Below are 18,786 nucleotides of genomic sequence, written 5' to 3'. Positions count from 1 at the left end.
CAAAACTTGTGGGAGAAAGATGTCTCTTGAACTGGATTTTAAACCGGAATCTTTATTTTGAGCCGACAATTTTCTGACGGCTTTTAAATTTTCATCAATATGTCGGTGTCCTCCGGAACCGGGTTATCATTCCCTCCAATGACCCGGAGTTTCCGAGTCATGTCATTGTAGCCCCCGAGTCTTAAGACTACTCGAGGAGTTGGCTTGAGAGTCTCCATATTTGACCGTGATATAAACCGGTATGAGTCATTCAACATCTCAGTGATATAACTTGTCCTGCATTGGAGAACTTGCAAGCCAGAGTAATTGTTTTTTAAAGAAAGCAATATATAATATAAAATATACGGGATGGATTTCACCTGATGCGTCAGGTCAGTAATTATCACCGCGGAATTGATGATCACCATGGTGAAGCTGAAATCAATCACGACCGAGTCGGTTGCGGGAGCAGACAGATGAGTCGGCCACACTGTTGTAAGCCGGTGCGGATGAGCGATACAATCGCAAGTGCGCGAACAACGAGTCAATCGCGGGTGCAGTCCCAACAAGTTGATGTAGACCGAACTACCCGGGCGGCGGCTTGCGTGCGCCCATAGAACAGCGAGTGGGCGCAGACGCCGTTGCACAATGATGCTAGCACCCGCTCCATATCCGCCACATGACATCACTTTTGTAGTGAATAATTATCCTGCGCAAAACAAATACAGCAGGGCAGAGTAGTTGTTTGTCGAAAGAAATCAACATGTATTCAACAAAATATATAGGAGAAATATCACCTGATTCGTCCGGACGAGAGGTGATCCATTCTGTGAACACCCTTCATTATTTGTAATAGCAATTTAGCCCTTTTTTCGTCCTTGCAGAAAGGGTGATTAACAAAAAAATGAGACCAACCCAAAGGCTAACCCTCGTTGGCTTTTCTTTATAGAAGAAACTCCGTGAGCACTGCGTGTCCGTGCCGGGACTGGAACTCGGGTGGGCTGGCAGCAACCTCAGCTGCCCAGCCAACAGGCCGACGCCCTGTCCGAAAGGGTGATTAACCACAGCACAGAGGTGAGGTTACAGTTGTAGGCCACGCGTAGTGACTCATTGCAGGGACGAGACAACTTTTCACGGTGACCTTCACGTAAGCAGACTTCTCCAAAATCAATTAGTACATGTGTACTAGTACTTGATGATGTGCCTTAGGTTCCACTAGTATTTGACCCACACATTTTTTCCTTGATGGGAGTGGATCATGGGTGGAGGAGCGGCATTAGCCAGCCGGTCAGGTATACACGCGGCGCTGCGGCCGGAATTAGGAGCTGCGGCAGAGGAGGTGCCGGCGACTTGGCGAGACGAGCCACAGTGACGGCGGCTCGATGCAGCTGCGACTTAAGAGGATGGCAGCCGGGCGGCTGATGGACCGGAGACAGGTTGGAGACCAGGCGGTGACTCCAAAAGGCGGATTAGACATGCGGCGGCTCGGCCCCGCTGTGGCTGAAGCGGGCGGAGACGGAGGCCTAGAAAGCAGACGGTCGAGTATACAGGGCCGTACATGGCGGCGACTCACGGTGCGGGTCGGCTCTTCGGTGGCGGCTTGATGACTTAACACGGAGAGGCTCCAAGGCAGGGGCGGCTCAGAGTGGATGGAACGAGGCGGCTCGAGACCATGAGAAACTGCAGGGAGGCGGCTCACAGTGGAGGAGCGAGTGGGCGCGATGGTCCGGCAACAAGCCACAGGACGGAGCCGACCGCTGGAGAGTGCAGAGGATAACACGGCGACTTCGGCAGCCCTGTGGTACCGTGACGCAGGAAGAGGCTTTCGTTGGCGCGAGGGACGGCGGTGGCGCGGGCGAGCCGGGCCGATGAGGAGGAGGCGCGTCGGCGGCTCGTGGGCCACATGGTGATTCACAGTGGAGGAGCGGTGCTGCCGGCGGGGCACGCGCAGGAGGAGACGGTAAGGCCGCGACGGCGATTTGGTCGCAGTGAAGACGGCGGCTCAATCACCAGAGACACATATGGTGGCGACTTCCGAAACGGAGGCGCAGTGAGGTGGCTTGGCGTGGTCAGGGCGGCTTGGCGACGAAGACGATAGCGTTTTGACGTGGCATGGCGATGTAAACCATGGTTACAGCAGCTGCTTGTGATAGAAACGAGGCCGGGAGGCGCGGGCAGCTCGCCAGCGGAGGCTGCCACTCGCGGATGCAGAGACGACCGCGGCATGACCGCAGGAGCGGCCCACAGGCGGTAGCAGGTTCCAGCGGTGAAGGCCTCAGCGGCAGGGTTCGATTTCATACCACGGTCCAAGTCCTTTTCTGGGTCGTGACTTTCCTTTTTTTTCAATCTGATCCGACTTGTACTTTGTACTAGTCTTTGACGAAAACTGCCATCGAGACGCTGGTTCGTTGCCCGACTACCGTCGTCTTTCTCTTGTCTTGATCTGATGGCTGGAGTAGTACTTTTTTATCTTTATTGAAAGAACAGATTAGGCCTCCAATTGCCTCACGATTAAGAAGTATTCCGATGTCTTTCAGCGAGTTCACGTGTCGGCGAAACCAAAACAGCGGCAGAGAAACGACGTTCTCGGTGACTTGTGATTGGACCGTTTGCCCATATCAACAGCGGTTGACTTCTCTTTGGACTCAAATATTGTACTATCCAATCCAAAGTTGATGACGATTCTGATCTCCTAATGATGAATTGGCCGGCTCTTCTTCATCTGGAAATTGCAAATTTCTCGATCCCTGTGAGAGATCCCTCCAAGAACTCAACACCACCGTACGCAGGCCCCACGGTGGGCGCCAACTATCGTGGAATTGTCATGGCAGATGTCCTTAGTGTCAGGACTTAGTCATGAGGCCAACGCATCTATGTGGTAGCTTGAGAGGGGTTGAGCGGGACAAGAGACACGATGTTTTACCCAGGTTTGGCCCCTCACGGTGGAGGTAAAGGCCTACATCCTGCTTCATTGATATTGATGAGGATGATCACGGTTACAAGAGTGCTCTATCTCGAGAGCTATTGTCTAAACCTAACTTGTCCAACTTGTGGAACTTGTGAATCTTCTCCCTTTTGGGGAGCCCTGCCCCTCCTTATATATGTTGGAGGGGCGGGTTACATGTAGAGTCCTATTAGGATTAGGACTAGTCTATCTCTAATACAAACCGGATACAAGTCCAGGTCTTAACTCCTTGTAAGATAAATGTTCCTCATGCCTTTCCTCTTAAACCGGCCCACCATTGACATAAACCGGCCTTCTGGGCCTTGGGCCTTGTCATTCATCTGACCCATTACCGGGTCACAAGTGTGTCATAATGTTCCGGCGGGTTGCTTGTAAACCGCCAGGTCAGGGCAGGTCGCCAGTGAATCGCCAAGTGTAAACCGGGTCTCAAGTAAACCGCCAATTCCAGCCGGGTCACCAATGAGTCTTCAGGCTCGTGAATCGTCATACCAGTGAACCGCCAGACATGTAAATCGCCAATCCTCTGGCGGTTTACCAATGAAACGCCTAGTCCGGCCGGGTTATACTTCCGGCCGGTTTACGCCGCGGGGTATATCCCCGACACCCTCCGTGACGGAGGAGACCATCCACTTGCCTCCCGCTCCGGACATGACTGGAGAAGGTTGAGGTGGTAGTGCGGACTTGGGCACTGGAGCTTGAGTGCGCAAGAATGGATAGGCAAAGGAGGAAGAAGGCGTGGGTGAAAAGGTGGATCCTTATCCCCTTATATGGGTGGACGCAACTACGTGTCCCCACCAGCCTGGTAAAACTCGCTTATCTCCAAGCGCTGTAATAAATGGCGCGGTTGGGTTACCCACGCCCGTATTGATGAGAATCCCGGAATAAGGGGACACGATCTCTGCTTTAACAAGACGTGCCAAGGAAACCACCTCGCATAACACGCTAAGATGGGACAGTAAAACGGTTCAAATAAAAGCTTGGCCATGGTGTGATGTCACACTACGGAGTACGTCAGCAGATTAGATTTGTGTAAATATTATTCTCTCTATGGCAATATGTGGAAACTTATTTTGCAGAGCCGGACACTATCTTTGTGTTCAAAATCTTCTATGAAGTACTTGGAGGAGGAACCCGCCTTGCAATGCCGAAGACAATTTGCGCGCCGGACTCGTCGTCATTGAAGCCTGGTTCAGGGGCTACTGAGGGAGTCCTGGATTAGGGGGTGTTCGGATAGCCGAACTATACCTTCAGCCGGACTCCTGGATTATGAAGATACAAGATTGAAGACTCCGTCCCGTGTCCGGAAGGGACTTTCCTTGGCATGGAAGGCAAGCTTGGCGATACGGATGTTCATATCTCCTACCATTGTAACCGACTCTATGTAACCCTAACCCCATCCGGTGTCTATATAAACCAGAGGGTTTTAGTCCGTAGGACAACATACACATTAGCAATCATACCATAGGCTAGCCTCTAGGGTTTAGCCTCTCTGATCTCGTGGTAGATCTACTCTTGTACTACCCATATCATCAATATTAATCAAGCAGGACGTAGGGTTTTACCTCCATCGAGAGGGCCCGAACCTGGGTAAAACTTCGTGTCCCTTGCCTCCTGTTACCATCCGGCCTAGACGCACAGTTCGGGACCCCCTACCCGAGATCCGCCGGTTTTGACACCGACAGCAGATTTTAGCAACTTAGCACAAGTCAAGCAAACAACCTACACATGCAATTCTAAGAGTATAGCAGCAGAATGTAAAACAATTGCATATGAAGGTAAAGGGAGGAGTTTGGAGGGAGCAAACGCAATGTAGACACGGAGATTTTTGGCGTGGTTCCGATAGGTGGTGCTAACGTACATCCACGTTGATGGAGACTTCAACCCACGAAGGGTAACGGTTGCGCGAGTCCACGGAGGGCTCCACCCACGAAGGGTCCACGAAGAAGCAACCTTGTCTATCCCACCATGGTCATCGCCCACGAAGGACTTGCCTCATTAGGGTAGATCTTCACGAAGTAGGCGATCTCCTTGCCCGTACAAACTCCTTTGTTCAACTCAACAATCTTGACGGAGCCTCCCAAGTGACAACTAACCAATCTAGGAGACACCACTCTCCAAGAGGTAACAAATGGTGTGTTGATGATGAAATCCTTGCTCTTGTGCTTCAAATGATAGTCTCCCCAACACTCAACTCTGTCATAGAATAGGATTTGGTGGAAAGATGATTTGAGTGGAAAGCAACTTGGGGAAGGCTAGAGATCAAGATTTATGTGATTGGAATGAAGTATCTTGACCTCAACACAAGTGTAGGTGGTTCTCTCTCAGAAAATGTATGTTGGAAATGTAGGCATGTTCTGATGGCTCTCTCCATGAATGAAGAGTGGGTGGAGGGGTATATATAGCCTCCACACAAAATCTAACCGTTACACACAAATCACCAAACTCGATGGGACCGAATCATACAACTCGGTCAGACCAATTTAGTTCATAATGTGACCGTTAGGGTTTTCGGTGGGACCGACTTGTCAACTCGGTGGGACTGATATCATTAAGATTAGGGCATAACGTAATCCCAGTGAGACTAATTACACAAACTCGGTGAGACCGATTTTGGTAATAGACTAACCAGAGAGTTGGTCAGGAAAACTCGGCGGGACCGATTCGCTCTCTCGGTAGAACCGAAACGTTACGAAAGGGAAACAGAGAGTCTGCATTGCAATCTTGGTGGGACCGATTTCTCATCTCGGTCTGACCGAAACGTTATGACGGGAAATAAAGAGTTTGCAATCCCATCTCGGTGAGACCGAGATCCCTATCGGTAAGACCAAAAATACTAGGGTTTCTGGCAGTGGCTATGTTAACCGAACTCGGTGACTTCGGATAGACAGTTTCGGTGGGGCCGAGTTTGAATTTTGGTTTGGGACATATGTGGATGTGAGAAAGTAGTTGAGGGTTTTTGAAGCATATCAGTAAGCACTTTGAGCAAGAAACTCATTAAGCAACACCTCACCCCCTCTTTATAGTATTGGCTTTTCCTATGGACTCAATGTGATCTTGGATCACTTAAAATAAAAAATGTAGAGTCCTGAGCTTTGAGCTTGAGCTAATCCTTTGTCCTTAGCATTTTGAGGGATCCACTTTCTAATCCATGCCATGCCAATCATTGAGCTTTTCCTGAAATATTTATCTTCAAGTAGCATTAGCTCAGTGAGCTATATGTTGTTAGGAATTACCAAAACCACTCGGGGATAGTTGCACTTTCAATCCCCCCCTTTTTGGTAATTCATGACAACATATAGATCAAAGCTTCTACAAATGATTATAAGATTTAAAAACATCGTCGCTTTGAGAAGTATGTGATAAGCAAGAGCGCCCCCTAAATTTGTGCATTATTTAAAATTTGCTTTTGAATGCAAATGCACAATCAATTAGGATCATGGCTTACTCTTCCATGTCACATACATCTTGGTGGAGCGCTCAAAATGATAGAAATTAAAAGCATGCACTCATCACCAAGCAAGTGAATGATCATATATGAAATATAAAGGATAGCATCATTCAACCAAACATTAATGTAGCATATGATCAACCACATGATCATATAAGTATCTCTCAAGGACATAAGGTATCTCACACAAGCACACAATAAAAGTAGTTCAACCAAAATAGCAAGAGAGATAAAAAACAAGACACTCTCTCTCGAAGCCTATGATCTATACATTTTTCTCCCCCTTTGGCAACAAGTTACCAAAAAGTTTGAAAATGCATAGTGCTATACGTCTCTCAGGCTTGGTCTTCGGGAGGAGGTGTGGATAGAACTCCAAGGATGAAGGCTTCCGATGAAGTAGTTGGAGCTGCTGGAGTGGGTGCTGGAGGTGGCACTGGAGCTGTAGCTGCTGGTGCTGACACTAAAGCTCTAGCATCTGAGACTGGCACTGCAGCAGACCTTGGACCTCGTGGCACACGCTTGAAAGCATCAATGGTTGCTTTTCCTCTCCTCTCCTCTCCTCTCCTCTGCTTCCTCCTGAAGCTGCTCAACTGCAGTCTGAATCTCAGTCACCTTCAGATCAAGATCATAGAATTTTGTTTCCACAATCCTCTCCAGGCTCTCCTGATTCTGAGTCAGGGTGGCCAAGCCCTTCTCAATCCTTAGTGTAGATTGAATCAGATATCCAAGCTGATCTTGCTTGCTCTGCAGGAATACTTGAGATGCCTCTTTAGCAGTTGGCATCCTTGCAGCTTTCTCTGCCCTTGCCTTCTCTCTCTTCTCATGTGCTTGCACAAATGATGGATCTTCCTCAGTCATCACAACGGTATTGTCTTCAAAATCAGGATATATGGGTAGATGCTCCTTATCTAGCAAATAAGTTCATGTGCCCATCTTAGAGTTGATGAGCTCCTGAATGTGTGGAGCATACCCACAACTTCTCTTCTGGTCAGCAGTAGTCCTCTTGATTGTTTCTACCATTAAGCTCATAATCTTAAACTTCTGAGGGACGTCAAACAGTTGGAGCAGATTGATAGAATGCCCTCCGATCATCTTGTGATCTCCTGACTTGGGTAGCAGAGTGTGCCTCAAGATCCAGTTGATCGTAGGCAGACCAGACAACAAGAAATGCACAGATCCAAGCTTGTCAATTTCCAAAGCCTTGTCGGGGATCTCCTTGTACATGTTTTCCATGGAGTTGTGGTCTTTCTTCTTCTTGGCATATACATCCAAGTCATCTTCATGCTCTGCAGGGGCATTGATCAGCTTAGCCCATTCATCAACTGTGGACTGGTACCTGGTACCCTCAGACATCCAAACTATCCTCCCATCTGGATAGAAGTGGGTAGTGGAGTAGAACTGCATGATCAACTCATCATTCCACTTGGTGAGCTTTTGTCTAACGAATTCACCAACTCCACATGCCTTAAAGCTGTCATATACTCCAGGGAAGTGATCTTCATTTTCCCGGATGAACTCCCAGTCCACCCATTTCATGTCACACACTATGGGCTTCTGTCAAGCAGAATGGTTTCATAGAAATCTTGTTATTCCTTTGTGTGAAACCTGTAATCCACAACAGTTCTCCTCCTGACAGCATATGGGTCAGACTGTCTCCATAACCTCAATCCTGCATCTTTCCTGATGTGCATGTCCTCAACGATTGGATGAGCATCATCATGGTCAGGAATTTTGGGCTTCAACTTCCGCAAAACATGGGATTCATCATCCTCTTCTTTAGCAGCTTCAGGCACTGGGGCCTTGTTCTTTTCCTCAGCTGGTATACTCCTGGTGTTCCTCTTGGGTTTTGGAGGTTTCTGAGCAGCAGCTTTGGGAGCAGGTTTGGGCTTAGATGGAGCAGCCCCTGACTTGATTGCATCTCCCATAAGTTTCTGAGCCTTAGGAGCTGGTGCAACATCCTCTTCATCTGAACCTCTCATTATGGATGATCTGCCAAGCACTCTGACAGTGGTCTTCTTGACCCTTTCCTTCCTTTTCTTCCCTTCTCCAACTACCTCTTCAGTTGGCTTGGAGGTTTCAACAGTGGATGCTCTGTCCTTAGACATAGGAACTCTCTTTGCTGGTGCCTTCTTATGCATCCCTGGCTTAACTGTAGCAGTTGAGCCATACTCCTTTTTCAGAACCTTTTTCCTTGAAGTGGCCTCATCCTTAATGACCACATAATCCTCATCCTCAGATTCTGAGGTTTTCTTTTTCCCGGATCTGGTTGCTGCCTTAGGTAAGTTGCTTGGAGTGCTCCTGCTTCCATCATCAGAAGAGCTGGAGGGACTAGTGCCCTCACTCATCTGGACCTGTTCTTCAGATTTGTTCTAGCTGTCACTTTGATCAGACATCTTGCAGGCAAACTGTCAGCAGACCCTGTGAATAGGTTGTAGATGAGGTAGAGTAGATGAGCATCACAAAGTATGGAGGTTTTGCAAAATAATTGAGTCAAAAAGCTTAGTTTTAGTTCTCTACAGAAGTGATCTCGGAGCTACCGAATTTAACAAACTCGGTGATACCGAAGCAACACTTGGAACCTAAACTAGTGGACTCGGTAGGGTCGAGTCACTGTTCGGTGGCACCGAGATTGCTAGGGTTTCACAGAATCTTGAACTCGGTCACACCGATTTGCACGTTTCGGTCAGGCCGAAAAGGGTATGTGCAATGGCCAAGGCCAAATTGGTGAGACCGATTTCTACAGTTCAGTCGGTCCGAGATGAGTTCTGTGGAGAGCTAAACCTAAAATTTTTGAATCAATCTAGACCTAAGGAAGTTTTAGCTGGATGAATCAATCTCAATCGTGGCAAGAAACATGGCATTGTCCTTGTGCTAGGAATCGGAGTGAAGAAGACATCACAAGGGGTCGAACACTTACCCTAGAGCGGCGAGTGTTCGCTACGGCGGCAACAGCGGAGCAGATTGCTGTTGACGGCGGCGGAGACCAAGGGCGGGAGGTCGCTGGCGGCGAGAGGACGACCCGGAGACCCGAAGAGGCAGAGCAGGTTACGCGCGGGTGAGGGGTTTCAGAAAATTTTCCAAAATTTGACCCGTCAGTATATATAACCTCACCCTGTCGGTGTGACTGAGTGGAATGACTCAGTGGCACCAAGATGCAAAACTACAAGCAGTTACCGCAACTCGGTGTGACCGAAACGTTCTAATCGGTTGCACCGAGATTGAAAACCTAGATCAACTTAGTGGTCTCGGTGTGACCGAAATGGATGACTCGGTCATACCGAAATGCACAAAGAGGTTTTGGAAGTTTAAGTCTATGACGAATCGGGGACTCCGAGTGCTCCTCACACAGAGTGGTTCGAATCTGACTTGATCAAACTTTGTGATGTAGCATGAATAGAGTTTGAGACGAGGAAAGCATAGATAGCTAGAGGGAGTTCTTAGGCATTCTTGTCCATCCATTTGGCATAAGAGAAAAAGCCAAACAATCAAAGCAACAAATGGATGTCCTTGAATGAGTAAAATATGCATCCAACATGCTCACACAATAAGATGGCAAACGAAACATGTGACAAAGCATGCACAAACACTCTAGCATCTATCAAGCAATTTGGAGATGACTAGGTCATCTATATATGAGTATATTGAATTAGGAGTCAAATGAGAACATTTGATCGTAGGTCATACTCATCGTTAAGCGCAAGTTGGGTTGCCACTTTTACATAAAGCATTGTTGTGTTCACACCATTAGAGTTGCTTGAGCTCAATTGATTGGAGTAAAGCTCCCCCTAGATGTGATATCCCCCCTGAGAGGGATGAATTAACCTTGGGTTTTGTCGATGATGACTTCATGTAGGCGTTGAAGATGTAGATGCTCAATGTTGATGTAGATCCTTTGGAGCAATCCTTTGGAGTGAGTTGCACTTTCAATACCTACACGGGTTAGTCCCACAAGGAACAAACAAGGATATCCATAGACATAGAGTAATGTTCACATAGGATGATGTCCATGAAAGCATTGGGTTACCTTGTCCCTTGTCTTACCAACAAGAGGGTTTGTGACTCCTTTAACTAGTGCAAGATATGGAAGTTGTTTGCACTTGTCCTCGCCAAAATGATATGAGTGAAGTATGTTGGCGGAGTCACCCTCAAGAACTCTCTAGTTCTTCTTCTTCGGGATCCACACCATCTTGATGGGAATCCTTGGATTTGTAGTCGTACTTGATGAAGTAGAACTTGATGTAGTCTTGGGAACCCACTTGACCAAGGCTTTGGGAGCTTCTTCAAATGCATCAATCTCCTCTTGAAGCTTGTCCTTGCCTTTTAGCTTGTGGTCTTGTGGTGGAAGATCATCTTGAGCTTGTGTTCCTTGGAAAGAAGTAGGATCATACTTCTCTTGTTGAGGAACAAACTTCGTCTTGGGGTATTGATCTTCTTCCCACTCAACTCCATTGGCATTGAACTTTTGTTCAAAACCAACACCTTGATTCTTCCGGTGTCTTCCTTGTTTGCGTACAATTTCCTCAAATTGCTTACTTCCGGCAAGACTCTTGTAAACACCTTTCTCTATAATTCCCTTCAATAAGCTATTTTCTTGCTTAAGTGTAACTTGGCTAAGAGAATAATTAGTGGAATCAAGAGAACTACTAGAAGCAACATCATTGAGTTTAGCATGATTATTGTTACTACTAGAAGAAGAATCTTTCTTACTCTTGTTGCTAGATTTAACTTGTGGCATGTAAGTAGACAAAAGTAAACGCTTGGCAATGTAAGAAGAACTTTTCTTGCGAAGATCATCATTGATCGCCTTTAAGAACTCATGCTCTTGCTCAAGGTTGAGATTTTCAAAGCGTAGCTTCTCATGAGTCTTTAAAAGCTCTCGATGATTTTCCAAGGTAGTTTCATGAGCTAAATTAAGAGTGTTTAGCTCTTTAGTTAGATGCTCAATCTCCTTCTTATCATCGTCATTCATTTTGTCTTGATTAGCATGATTATAGCAAGTTCATCATAGTTTTCATCACTAGAATTGTCAACAAGTAAATCATCATCACCTAGCAAGTCATCTTCATCACTATTGAAATCAACATACTCGGGGTGTGATACCTTTGGGCCTTTAGCCATGAAGCATCTTCCACTTCCTTCATTTGGTGACTCAAATATGTCATAGGAGTTGGTTGACACAAGTGCTAGACCGGCAACACCTTCATCTTGAGTATATTCAGAGTCGGAGTGACTGTCGGAGTCGGAGCCGGATACCCATTCACCAACATGAGCTTGATGTCTTATTTTTGTGTAGCTCTTTGATGATTTGTCCTTCCTCTCCGAATCCTTGCCTCGCCGAGAGGATCTTCGTTCATAACGATCATCTCTACTCCTTCTCTCTCTTGGCGGTGATTCTAAAGGAAATATGCCCTAGAGGCAATAATAAAGTTATTATTTATTTCCTTATATCATGGTAAATGTTTATTATTCATGCTAGAATTGTATTAACCGGAAACATGATACATGTGTGAATACTTAGACAAACAGAGTGTCACTAGTATGCCTCTACTTGACTAGCTCGTTGATCAAAGATGGTTATGTTTCCTAGCCATAGACAAAGATTTGTCATTTGATTAACGGGATCACATCATTAGGAGAATGATGTGATTGACTTGACCCATTCTGTTAGCTTAGCACTTGATTGTTTAGTTTGTTGCTATTGCTTTCTTCATGACTTATACATGTTCCTATGACTATGAGATCATGCAACTCCCGTTTACTGGAGGAACACTTTGTGTGCTACCAAACGTCACAATGTAACTGGGTGATTATAAAGGTGCTCTACAGGTGTCTCCGAAGGTACTTGTTGGGTTGGCGTATTTCGAGATTAGGATTTGTCACTCCGATTGTCGGAGAGGTATCTCTGGGCCCACTCGGTAATACACATCACTTAAGCCATGCAAGCATTGCAACTAATGAGTTAGTTGCGGGATGATGTGTTACAGAACGAGTAAAGAGACTTGCTGGTAACGAGATTGAACTAGGTATTGAGATACCAACGATCGAATCTCGGGCAAGTAACATACCGATGACAAAGGGAACAACGTATGTTGTTATGCGGTTTGACTGATAAAGATCTTCGTAGAATATGTAGGAGCCAATATGAGCATCCAGGTTCCGCTATTGGTTATTGACCGAAGATGTGTCTCGGTCATGTCTACATAGTTCTCAAACCCGTAGGGTCCGCACGCTTAAAGTTCGATGACAGTTATATTATGAGTTTATGGTTTTTGATGTACCGAAGGTAGTTCGGAGTCTCGGATGTGATAACGGACATAACGAGGAGTCTCGAAATGGTCGAGACGTAAAGATCGATATATTGGACGACTATGTTCGGACACCAGAATGGTTTCGGGGAGTTTTGGGCATATACCAGAGTACCGGGGGGGGGGGGGTTACCGGAACCCCCCGGGGAGACTAATGGGCCTATTGGGCCCTAGTGGAGAAGAGGATGGGCGGCCAAGGGCAGCCGCGCGCCCCCTTCCCCCCAGTCTGAATTGGACAAGAGGGGGGGGGGCGCCCCCCTTTCCTTTCTCCCTCTCTCTCCTTCCCTCTCCTCTCCTACTCCCACATGGAAAGGGGGAGTCCTACTCCCGGTGGAAGTAGGACTCCTCATGGGGCGCGCCTAGTGTGGCCGGCCCCCTCCTCCTCCTCCACTCCTTTATATACGGGGAGGGAGGCACCCCTTGGAGACACAACAATTGATCTCTTGGATCTTTTAGTCGTGTGCGGTGCCCCTCTCCACCATAGTCCACCTCGATAATATCGTAGCGGTGCTTAGGCGAAGCCCTGTGACGGTAGAACATCAACATCGTCACCACGCCGTCGTGCTAACGGAAATCTCCCTCAAAGCTCGGCTGGATCGGAGTTCGTGGGACGTCATCGAGTTGAACGTGTGCAGAACTCGGAGGTGCCGTACGTTCGGTACTTAATCGGTCGGATCATGAAGACGTATGACTACATCAACCGCATTGTGCTAACGCTTTCGCTTTCGGTCTACGAGGGTACGTAGACACACTCTCCCCTCTCGTTGCTATGCATCACCATGATCTTGCGTGTGCGTAGGAATTTTTTTGAAATTAGTATGTTCCCCAACAGCGGCATCCGAGCATGGTTTTATGCGTTGATGTTATATGCACGAGTAGAACACAAGTGAGTTGTGGGCGATACAAGTCATACTGCTTACCAACATGTCATACTTTGGTTTGGCGGTATTGTTGGATGAAGTGGCCCGGACCGACATTACGCGTACGCTTACGCGAGACTGGTTCTACCGACGTGCTTTGCACACAGGTGGCTGGCGGGTGTCAGTTTCTCCAACTTTAGTTGAACCGAGTGTGGCTACGCCCGGTCCTTGAGAAGGTTAAAACAACACTAACTTGACGAACTATTGTTGTGGTTTTGATGCATAGGTAAGAACGGTTCTTGCTCAGCCCGTAGCAGCCACGTAAAACTTGCAACAACAAAGTAGAGGACGTCTAACTTGTTTTTGCAGGGCATGTTGTGATGTGATATGGTCAAAACATGATGCTATATTTTATTGTATGAGATTATCATATTTTGTAACTGAGTTATCGGCAACTGGCAGGAGCCATATGGTTGTCGCTTTATTGTATGCAATGCAATCGCCCTGTAATTGCTTTACTTTATCACTAAGCGGTAGCGATAGTCGTAGAAGCAATAGTTGGCGAGATGACAACGATGCTACGATGGAGATCAAGGTGTCGCGCTGGTGATGATGGTGATCATGACGGTGCTTTGGAGATGGAGATCACAAGCACAAGATGATGATGGCCATATCATATCACTTATATTGATTGAATGTGATGTTTATCTTTTATGCATCTTATTTTGCTTTGATTGACGGTAGCATTATAAGATGATCTCTCACTAAATTTCAAGATAAAAGTGTTCTCCCTGAGTATGCACCATTGCCAAAGTTCGTCGTGCCCAGACACCACGTGATGATCGGGTGTGATAAGATCTACGTCCATCTACAATGGGTGCAAGCCAGTTTTGCACATGCAGAATACTCAGGTTGAACTTGACGAGCCTAGCATATGCAGATATGGCCTCGGAACACTGAGACCGAAAGGTCGAGCGTGAATCATATAGTAGATATGATAAACATAGTGATGTTCACCATTGAAAACTACTCCATTTCACGTGATGATCGGTCATGGTTTAGTTGATTTGGATCACGTGATCACTTAGATGATTAGAGGGATGTCTATCTAAGTGGAAGTTCTTAAGTAATATGATTAATTGCACTTAAATTTATCATGAAGTTAGTACCTGATAGTATTTTGCATGTCTATGTTTGTTGTAGATAGATGGCTCGTGTTGTTGTTCCATTGAATTTTAATGCGTTCCTTGAGAAAGCAAAGTTGAAAGATGATGGTAGCAATTACACGGACTGGGTACGTAACTTGAGGATTATCCTCATTGATGCACAGAAGAATTACGTCCTGGAAGCACCGCTAAGTGCCAAACCCGCTGCAAGAGCAACACCAGATGTTATGAACATCTGGCAGAGCAAAGCTGATGACTACTCGATAGTTCAGTGTGCCATGCTTTACGGCTTAGAGCCAGGACTTCAACGACGCTTTGAACGTCATGGAGCATATGAGATGTTCCAGGAGTTGAAGTTAATATTTCAAGCAAATGCCCAGATTGAGAGATATGAAGTCTCCAATAAGTTCTATAGCTGCAAGATGGAGGAGAATAGTTCTGTCAGTGAGCATATACTCAAAATGTCTGGGTATCATAATCACTTGACTCAACTGGGAGTTAATCTTCCTGTTGATAGTGTCATTGACAGAGTTCTTCAATCACTGCCACCAAGCTACAAAAGCTTCATGATGAACTATAATATGCAAGGGATGAATAAGACAATTCCCGAGCTCTTCGCAATGCTAAAGGCTGCGGAGGTATAAATCAAAAAGGAGCATCAAGTGTTGATGGTCAATAAGACCGCCAGTTTCAAGAAAAAGGGCAAAGGGAAGAAGAAGGGGAACTTCAAGAAGAACAGCAAACAAGTTGCTGCTCAGGAGAAGAAACCCAAGTCTAGACCTAAGCCTGAGACTGAGCGCTTCTACTGCAAAGGGACTGGTCACTGGAAGCGGAACTGCCCCAAGTATTTGGCGGATAAGAAGGGTGGCAAGGTGAACAAAGGTATATGTGATATACATGTTATTGATGTGTACCTTACCAGAGCTCGAAGTAGCACCTGGGTATTTGATACTGGTTCTGTTGCTAATATTTGCAACTCGAAACAGGGACTACGAATTAAGCGAACACTGGCTAAGGATGAGGTGACGATGCGCGTGGGAAATGGCTCCAAAGTCGATGTGATCGCCGTCGGCACACTACCTCTACATCTACCTTCGGGGTTAGTTTTAGACCTAAATAATTGTTATTTGGTGCCAGCGTTGAGCATGAACATTATATCTGGATCTTGTTTAATGCGAGACGGTTATTCATTTAAATCTAAGAATAATGGTTGTTCTATTTATATGAGTAATATCTTTTATGGTCATGCACCCTTAAAGAGTGGTCTATTTTTGATGAATCTCGATAGTAGTGATACACATATTCATAATGTTGAAACCAAAAGATGCAGAGTTGATAATGATAGTGCAACTTATTTGTGGCACTGCCGTTTGGGTCATATTGGTATAAAGCGCATGAAGAAACTCCATACTAATGGACTTTTGGAATCACTTGATTATGAATCACTTGGTACCTGCGAACCATGCCTCATGGGCAAGATGACTAAAACGTCATTCTCCGGAACTATGGAGCGAGCAACTGATTTGTTGGAGATCATACATACTGATGTATGTGGTCCAATGAATGTTGAGGCTCGCGGCGGGTATCGTTATTTTCTCACCTTCACAGATGATTTAAGCAGATATGGGCATATCTACTTAATGAAACATAAGTCTGAAACATTTGAAAAGTTCAAAGAATTTCATAGTGAAGTTGAAAATCATCGTAACAAGAAAATAAAGTTTCTATGATCTAATCGTGGACGAGAATATTTGAGTTACGAGTTTGGTCTACATTTGAAACAATGCGGAATAGTTTCGCAACTCATGCCACCCGGAACACCACAGCGTAATGGTGTGTCCGAACGTCGTAATCGTACTTTACTACATATGGTGCGATCTATGATGTCTCTTACTGATTTACCGCTATCATTTTGGGGTTATGCTTTAGAGACGGCCGCATTCACGTTAAATAGGGCACCATCAAAATCCGTTGAGACGACACCTTATGAACTATGGTTTGGCAAGAAACCAAAGTTGTCCTTTCTTAAAGTTTGGGGCTGCGATGTTGTGACGCCCCCGATTTGGCTGTACGCTAATCATACACGCAAATGTGTACGATCAAGATCAAGGACTCACGGGAAGATATCACAACACAACTCTAGACACAAATTAAAATAATACAAGCTTTATATTACAAGCCAGGGGCCTCGAGGGCTCGAATACATAAGCTCGAATACACAAGAGTCAGCGGAAGCAACAATATCTGAGTACAGACATAAGTTAAACAAGTTTTCCTTAAGAAGGCTAGCACAAAAGCAACAACGATCGAAAAGGCAAGGCCTCCTGCCTGGGAGCCTCCTAACTACTCCTAGTCATCTGCGGTCTTCACGTAGTAGTAGGCATCCTCCGGGTAGTAGTAGTCATCAGTGGCATCGTCTGGCTCCTGGGATCCGTCATCTGGTCGCAACAATCGGGTATGGGGGAAAAAGAAGTAGCAAAGAAACCGTGAGTACTCATCCAAAGTACTCGCAAGGCTTACATCACATCTAAACTAAGTATGCATCTGTATCAAAGGAATGGGTTGTATCTGTGAACTAAACTGCAGAATGCCAGAAGGGAAGGGGAAAGCCTAGCCTATCGAAGACTAGCATCTTCAAGCATCTTGCAGCATATATAAGAGTACAGATCAACATAATGTAAAGTAGTAGTAGTGTTATCAACCTCGGCCAGAGATCCCTTCTCGTCTCCCCGCGAGAAAGCAATCCCAGAGCCATACTATCCATTTCTCATCACCATCCATTTCTCATCACAATCCATTCATTTCTCATCACAAGTATCCAGTTCTAGTTGTATCGATCGGGATACAACTCCAAGTGTCCGTTACCGTAGGACAGGCTATCGATAGATGTTTTCTTCCCTGCAGGGGTGCACCAACTTACCCACCACGCTCGATTAACTCCGGCCGGACACACTTTCCTGGGTCATGCCCGGCCTCGGCCAAACAATACGCCGCAACCCGACCTAGGCTTAATAGAGAGGCCAACACGCCGGTCTAAACCTATGCCCCCAGGGGTCATGGGCCATCTCCCCGGGAACTCCTGCACGTTGCGTACGCGGCCGGTGAGTAGACCTAGCTACCTCCTTCAACAAGGTAGGCGCTTACCAGTCCAACTCGGCGCGCGCCGCTCAGTCCCTGACGTCTATTAAGCTTCGGCTGATGTATACGACGCAGAACGCCCATACTATGCCCACGTGATGGTTAGTGCTATCAGGCTAGAGGCCCCTCGGATCAGATATCCAAATCATAGTGGATTAGGAGCACACGACAACGAGCAGAGACTCACGATCAATGTGACCCCGTCGCCCCATCTCGAGTACTTGCGGCAAGGGCTAAGAATGCCCGGCCACGCCTCGTAAGTATCTCGCGGGCACCTTCCAGGTCAACCCGACTCCACATCACTCGCAATTAAGCTCGCGCGGGTACCCCTCAGGGTCGACCCGTCTTTCCAAGTAACAGGGGTAAAGTTAAAGTATCCGGGTGTCCAAACATCAAGGGGAAAACCCGAGGAATCACCCCTGGTGAATTCCACTCAATGTAATCATCAAGGTGAACGTAAGAGGATCCACCCTCGAGGTTCACACTTGATGGGTTGCACAACAGAGCCGTATCGGAAGTGGTTAAGGAGGAAATCACCCTCGATGACCATGGCTGAATAGCATCACTACAGGTTAACAACAGAAGTGCTGAAGAGGTCTCACCCTCGGCACTCTATAGTAACCCAGTAGTGTCGAGCAACTAAGGGGAAAGTGATGTGCGGTACCGGGGCCTGGTCTTTGATCCCATCAATCGGGTCTTCAATGATGAAGCAGGGGCAACAAGGACAAGGTGGGGGTCACTGATGGGTCACTAACCAACCTATACTAAGCAGTTTAGGATAAGCAGGTAGGTAACAATGGCAGGTTACAAAAGCAGGCTATGCATCAGAATAGGAGCAAACAATAACAGTAGCAAAAATCTAATGCAAGCATGAGAGAATGGAATGGGCAGTATCGGGATGATCAAAGGGGGGGCTTGCCTGGTT

The sequence above is a fragment of the Triticum urartu genome, chromosome 4A, assembly GCF_056163025.1.
Source record: "Triticum urartu cultivar PI428250 chromosome 4A, HENAU_Tu73, whole genome shotgun sequence".
Taxonomy (NCBI): domain Eukaryota; kingdom Viridiplantae; phylum Streptophyta; class Magnoliopsida; order Poales; family Poaceae; genus Triticum; species Triticum urartu.
This window is presented reverse-complemented; position numbering follows the sequence as displayed.